Source organism: Megachile rotundata, unplaced genomic scaffold, assembly GCF_050947335.1.
Source record: "Megachile rotundata isolate GNS110a unplaced genomic scaffold, iyMegRotu1 scaffold0122, whole genome shotgun sequence".
NCBI classification, from domain to species: Eukaryota; Metazoa; Arthropoda; class Insecta; order Hymenoptera; family Megachilidae; genus Megachile; species Megachile rotundata.
In genome coordinates, this window is record NW_027473419.1 from 86076 (window position 1) to 93900 (window position 7825).

Genomic DNA, 7825 nt, shown 5'->3' on the forward strand with positions numbered 1-7825 from the left:
CAAAACGAGCAAAATTGTTCATTATGGTGTTGAACTGTGCTCAGATAGGATAACTTAACATAACTAGATAGTACAGAGTCGAATTACAGCGGATATGTGCGAATTAGAGTCTGAATCGTGCGAAAATGTGCATAATTCGTTCAAAACGAGCAAAATTGTTCATAGTAGTGTTGAATTGTGCTCAGTTACGATAACTTAACATGACTAGATAGTACAGAGTCGAATTACTGCGGATATGTGCGAATTAGAGGCTGAATCGTGCGAAAATGAGCATAATTCGTTCAAAACGAGCAAAATTGTTCATTGTGGTGTTGAATTGTGTTCAGTTACGATAACTTAACATGACTAGATAGTACAGAGTCGAATTACAGCGGATATGTGCGAATTAGAGGCTGAATCGTTCGAAAATGAGCAGAATTCGTTCAAAACGAGCAAAATTCGTGCAAAACAAGCAAAATTGTTCATTGTGGTGTTGAATTGTGCTCAGATAGGATAACCTAACATAACTAGATAGTACAGAGTCGAATTACAGCGGATATGTGCGAATTAGAGGCTGAATCGTGCGAAAATGAGCATAATTCGTGCAAAACGAGCAAAATTGTTCATTGTGGTGTCGAATTGTGCTCAGATAGGATAACTTAACGTAACTAGATAGTACAGAGTCGAATTACAGCGGATATGTGCGAATTAGAGGCTGAATCGTGCGAAAATGAGCATAATTCTTGCAAAACGAGCAAAATTGTTCATTGTGGTGTCGAATTGTGCTCAGATAGGATAACTTAACATAACTAGATAGTACAGAGTCGAAATACAGCGGATATGTGCGAATTAGAGGCTGAATCGTTCGAAAATGAGCAAAATTCGTTCAAAACGAGCAAAATTCGTGCAAAACGAGCAAAATTCGTGCAAAACGAGCAAAATTGTTCATTGTGGTGTTGAATTGTGCTCAGTTACGATAACTTAACATAACTAGATAGTACAGAGTCGAATTACAGCTGATATGTGCGAATTAGAGGCTGAATCGTGCGAAAATGAGCATAATTCGTGCAAAACGAGCAAAATTGTTCATTGTGGTGTTGAATTGTGCTCAGATAGGATAACTTAACGTAACTAGATAGTACAGAGTCGAATTACAGCTGATATGTGCGAATTAGAGGCTGAATCGTGCGAAAATGAGCATAATTCGTGCAAAACGAGCAAAATTGTTCATTGTGGTGTTGAATTGTGCTCAGATAGGATAACTTAACATAACTAGATAGTACAGAGTCGAATTACAGCGGATATGTGCGAATTAGAGGCTGAATCGTGCGAAAATGAGCATAATTCGTTCAAAACGAGCAAAATTGTTCATTGTGGTGTTGAATTGTGCTCAGTTACGATAACTTAACATAACTAGATAGTACAGAGTCGAATTACAGCGGATATGTGCGAATTAGAGGCTGAATCGTGCGAAAATGAGCATAATTCGTGCAAAACGAGCAAAATTGTTCATTGTGGTGTTGAATTGTGCTCAGATAGGATAACTTAACATAACTAGATAGTACAGAGTCGAATTACAGCGGATATGTGCGAATTAGAGGCTGAATCGTGCGAAAATGAGCATAATTCGTGCAAAACGAGCAAAATTGTTCATTGTGGTGTTGAATTGTGCTCAGATAGGATAACTTAACATAACTAGATAGTACAGAGTCGAATTACAGCGGATATGTGCGAATTAGAGGCTGAATCGTGCGAAAATGTGCATAATTCGTTCAAAACGAGCAAAATTGTTCATTGTAGTGTTGAATTGTGCTCAGTTACGATAACTTAACATGACTAGATAGTACAGAGTCGAATTACTGCGGATATGTGCGAATTAGAGGCTGAATCGTGCGAAAATGAGCATAATTCGTTCAAAACGAGCAAAATTGTTCATTGTGGTGTTGAATTGTGTTCAGTTACGATAACTTAACATGACTAGATAGTACAGAGTCGAATTACAGCGGATATGTGCGAATTAGATGCTGAATCGTGCGAAAATGAGCATAATTCGTTCAAAACGAGCAAAATTGTTCATTGTGGTGTTGAATTGTGCTCACTTACGATAACTTAAAATGACTGGATAGTACAGAGTCGAATTACAGCGGATATGTGCGAATTAGAGGCTGGATCGTTCGAAAATGAGCAAAATTCGTTCAAAACGAGCAAAATTCGTGCAAAACAAGCAAAATTGTTCATTGTGGTGTTGAATTGTGCTCAGATAGGATAACTTAACATAACTAGATAGAACAGAGTCGAATTACAGCGGGTATGTGCGAATTAGAGGCTGAATCGTGCGAAAATGAGCATAATTCGTTCAAAACGAGCAAAATTGTTCATTGTGGTGTTGAATTGTGCTCAGTTACGATAACTTAACATAACTAGATAGTACAGAGTCGAATTACAGCGGATATGTGCAAATTAGAGGCTGAATCGTTCGAAAATGAGCAAAATTCGTTCAAAACGAGCAAAATTCGTGCAAAACGAGCAAAATTGTTCATTGTGGTGTTGAATTGTGCTCAGATAGGATAACTTAACATAACTAGATAGTACAGAGTCGAATTACAGCGGATATGTGCGAATTAGAGGCTGAATCGTGCGAAAATGAGCATAATTCGTGCAAAACGAGCAAAATTGTTCATTGTGGTGTTGAATTGTGCTCAGATAGGATAACCTAACATAACTAGATAGTACAGAGTCGAATTACAGCGGATATGTGCGAATTAGAGGCTGAATCGTGCGAAAATGAGCATAATTCGTGCAAAACGAGCAAAATTGTTCATTGTGGTGTCGAATTGTGCTCAGATAGGATAACTTAACATTACTAGATAGTACAGAGTCGAATTACAGCGGATATGTGCGAATTAGAGGCTGAATCGTGCGAAAATGAGCATAATTCTTGCAAAACGAGCAAAATTGTTCATTGTGGTGTCGAATTGTGCTCAGATAGGATAACTTAACGTAACTAGATAGTACAGAGTCGAAATACAGCGGATATGTGCGAATTAGAGGCTGAATCGTTCGAAAATGAGCAAAATTCGTTCAAAACGAGCAAAATTCGTGCAAAACGAGCAAAATTGTTCATTGTGGTGTTGAATTGTGCTCAGTTACGATAACTTAACATGACTAGATAGTACAGAGTCGAATTACAGCGGATATGTGCGAATTAGAGGCTGAATCGTGCGAAAATGAGCATAATTCGTGCAAAACGAGCAAAATTGTTCATTGTGGTGTTGAATTGTGCTCAGATAGGATAACTTAACATAACTAGATAGTACAGAGTCGAATTACAGCGGATATGTGCGAATTAGAGGCTGAATCGTGCGAAAATGAGCATAATTCGTTCAAAACGAGCAAAATTGTTCATTGTGGTGTTGAATTGTGCTCAGTTACGATAACTTAACATGACTAGATAGTACAGAGCCGAATTACAGCGGATATGTGCGAATTAGATGCTGAATCGTGCGAAAATGAGCATAATTCGTTCAAAACGAGCAAAATTGTTTATTGTGGTGTTAAATTGTGCTCAGTTACGATAACTTAACATGACTAGATAGTACAGAGTCGAATTAAAGCGGATATGTGCGAATTAGAGGCTGAATCGTTCGAAAATGAGCAAAATTCGTTCAAAACGAGCAAAATTCGTGCAAAACGAGCAAAATTGTTCATTGTGGTGTTGAATTGTGCTCAGATAGGATAACTTAACATAACTAGATAGTACAGAGTCGAATTACAGCGGATATGTGCGAATTAGAGGCTGAATCGTGCGAAAATGAGCATAATTCGTGCAAAACGAGCAAAATTGTTCATTGTGGTGTTGAATTGTGCTCAGATAGGATAACTTAACATAACTAGATAGTACAGAGTCGAATTACAGCGGATATGTGCGAATTAGAGGCTGAATCGTGCGAAAATGAGCATAATTCGTGCAAAACGAGCAAAATTGTTCATTGTGGTGTTGAATTGTGCTCAGATAGGATAACTTAACATAACTAGATAGTACAGAGTCGAATTACAGCGGATATGTGCGAATTAGAGGCTGAATCGTGCGAAAAAGAGCATAATTCGTGCAAAACGAGCAAAATTGTTCATTGTGGTGTTGGATTGTGCTCAGATACGATAACTTAACATAACTAGATAGTACAGAGTCGAATTACAGCGGATATGTGCGAATTAGAGGCTGAATCGTTCGAAAATGAGCAAAATTCGTTCAAAACGAGCAAAATTGTTCATTGTGGTGTTGAATTGTGCTCAGATAGGATAACCTAACATAACTAGATAGTACAGAGTCGAATTACAGCGGATATGTGCGAATTAGAGGCTGAATCGTGCGAAAATGAGCATAATTCGTGCAAAACGAGCAAAATTGTTCATTGTGGTGTCGAATTGTGCTCAGATAGGATAACTTAACATTACTAGATAGTACAGAGTCGAATTACAGCGGATATGTGCGAATTAGAGGCTGAATCGTGCGAAAATGAGCATAATTCTTGCAAAACGAGCAAAATTGTTCATTGTGGTGTCGAATTGTGCTCAGATAGGATAACTTAACATAACTAGATAGTACAGAGTCGAAATACAGCGGATATGTGCGAATTAGAGGCTGAATCGTTCGAAAATGAGCAAAATTCGTTCAAAACGAGCAAAATTCGTGCAAAACGAGCAAAATTCGTGCAAAACGAGCAAAATTGTTCATTGTGGTGTTGAATTGTGCTCAGTTACGATAACTTAACATGACTAGATAGTACAGAGTCGAATTACAGCGGATATGTGCGAATTAGAGGCTGAATCGTGCGAAAATGAGCATAATTCGTGCAAAACGAGCAAAATTGTTCATTGTGGTGTTGAATTGTGCTCAGATAGGATAACTTAACATAACTAGATAGTACAGAGTCGAATTACAGCGGATATGTGCGAATTAGAGCCTGAATCGTGCGAAAATGAGCATAATTCGTGCAAAACGAGCAAAATTGTTCATTGTGGTGTTGAATTGTGCTCAGATAGGATAACTTCACATAACTAGATAGTACAGAGTCGAATTACAGCGGATATGTGCGAATTAGTGGCTGAATCGTGCGAAAATGAGCATAATTCGTGCAAAACGAGCAAAATTGTTCATTGTGGTGTTGAATTGTGCTCAGATACGATAACTTAACATAACTAGATAGTACAGAGTCGAATTACAGCGGATATGTGCGAATTAGAGGCTGAATCGTGCGAAAATGAGCATAATTCGTGCAAAACGAGCAAAATTGTTCATTGTGGTGTTGAATTGTGCTCAGATAGGATAACTTAACATAACTAGATAGTACAGAGTCGAATTACAGCGGATATGTGCGAATTAGAGGCTGAATCGTGCGAAAAAGAGCATAATTCGTGCAAAACGAGCAAAATTGTTCATTGTGGTGTTGGATTGTGCTCAGATACGATAACTTAACATAACTAGATAGTACAGAGTCGAATTACAGCGGATATGTGCGAATTAGAGGCTGAATCGTTCGAAAATGAGCAAAATTCGTTCAAAACGAGCAAAATTGTTCATTGTGGTGTTGAATTGTGCTCAGATAGGATAACCTAACATAACTAGATAGTACAGAGTCGAATTACAGCGGATATGTGCGAATTAGAGGCTGAATCGTGCGAAAATGAGCATAATTCGTGCAAAACGAGCAAAATTGTTCATTGTGGTGTCGAATTGTGCTCAGATAGGATAACTTAACATTACTAGATAGTACAGAGTCGAATTACAGCGGATATGTGCGAATTAGAGGCTGAATCGTGCGAAAATGAGCATAATTCTTGCAAAACGAGCAAAATTGTTCATTGTGGTGTCGAATTGTGCTCAGATAGGATAACTTAACATAACTAGATAGTACAGAGTCGAAATACAGCGGATATGTGCGAATTAGAGGCTGAATCGTTCGAAAATGAGCAAAATTCGTTCAAAACGAGCAAAATTCGTGCAAAACGAGCAAAATTCGTGCAAAACGAGCAAAATTGTTCATTGTGGTGTTGAATTGTGCTCAGTTACGATAACTTAACATGACTAGATAGTACAGAGTCGAATTACAGCGGATATGTGCGAATTAGAGGCTGAATCGTGCGAAAATGAGCATAATTCGTGCAAAACGAGCAAAATTGTTCATTGTGGTGTCGAATTGTGCTCAGATAGGATAACTTAACATAACTAGATAGTTCAGAGTCGAATTACAGCGGATATGTGCGAATTAGAGGCTGAATCGTGCGAAAATGAGCATAATTCGTTCAAAACGAGCAAAATTGTTCATTGTGGTGTTGAATTGTGCTCAGTTACGATAACTTAACATGACTAGATAGTACAGAGCCGAATTACAGCGGATATGTGCGAATTAGATGCTGAATCGTGCGAAAATGAGCATAATTCGTTCAAAACGAGCAAAATTGTTTATTGTGGTGTTAAATTGTGCTCAGTTACGATAACTTAACATGACTAGATAGTACAGAGTCGAATTACAGCGAATATGTGCGAATTAGAGGCTGAATCGTTCGAAAATGAGCAAAATTCCTTCAAAACGAGCAAAATTCGTGCAAAACAAGCAAAATTGTTCATTGTGGTGTTGAATTGTGCTCAGATAGGATAACTTAACATAACTAGATAGTACAGAGTCGAATTACAGCGGATATGTGCGAATTAGAGGCTGAATCGTGCGAAAATGAGCATAATTCGTTCAAAACGAGCAAAATTGTTCATTGTGGTGTTGAATTGTGCTCAGTTACGATAACTTAACATAACTAGATAGTACAGAGTCGAATTACAGCGGATATGTGCGAATTAGAGGCTGAATCGTGCGAAAATGAGCATAATTCTTGCAAAACGAGCAAAATTGTTCATTGTGGTGTTGAATTGTGCTCAGTTACGATAACTTAACATAACTAGATAGTACAGAGTCGAATTACAGCGGATATGTGCGAATTAGAGGCTGAATCGTGCGAAAATGAGCATAATTCGTGCAAAACGAGCAAAATTGTTCATTGTGGTGTTGAACTGTGTTCAGTTACGATAACTTAACATAACTAGATAGTACAGAGTCGAATTACATCGGATATGTGCGAATTAGAGGCTGAATCGTGCGAAAATGAGCATAATTCTTGCAAAACGAGCAAAATTGTTCATTGTGGTGTTGAATTGTGCTCAGTTACGATAACTTGACATGACTAGATAGTACAGAGTCGAAATACAGCGGATATGTGCGAATTAGAGGCTGAATCGTTCGAAAATGAGCAAAATTCGTTCAAAACGAGCAAAATTCGTGCAAAACGAGCAAAATTCGTGCAAAACGACCAAAATTGTTCATTGGGGTGTTGAATTGTGCTCAGTTACGATAACTTAACATGACTAGATAGTACAGAGTCGAATTACAGCGGATATGTGCGAATTAGAGGCTGAATCGTGCGAAAATGAGCATAATTCGTGCAAAACGAGCAAAATTGTTCATTGTGGTGTTGAATTGTGCTCAGATAGGATAACTTAACATAACTAGATAGTACAGAGTCGAATTACAGCGGATATGTGCGAATTAGAGGCTGAATCGTTCGAAAATGAGCAAAATTCGTTCAAAACGAGCAAAATTGTTCATTGTGGTGTTGAATTGTGCTCAGTTACGATAACTTAACATAACTAGATAGTACAGAGTCGAATTACAGCGGATATGTGCAAATTAGAGGCTGAATCGTTCGAAAATGAGCAAAATTCGTTCAAAACGAGCAAAATTCGTGCAAAACGAGCAAAATTGTTCATTGTGGTGTTGAATTGTGCTCAGATAGGATA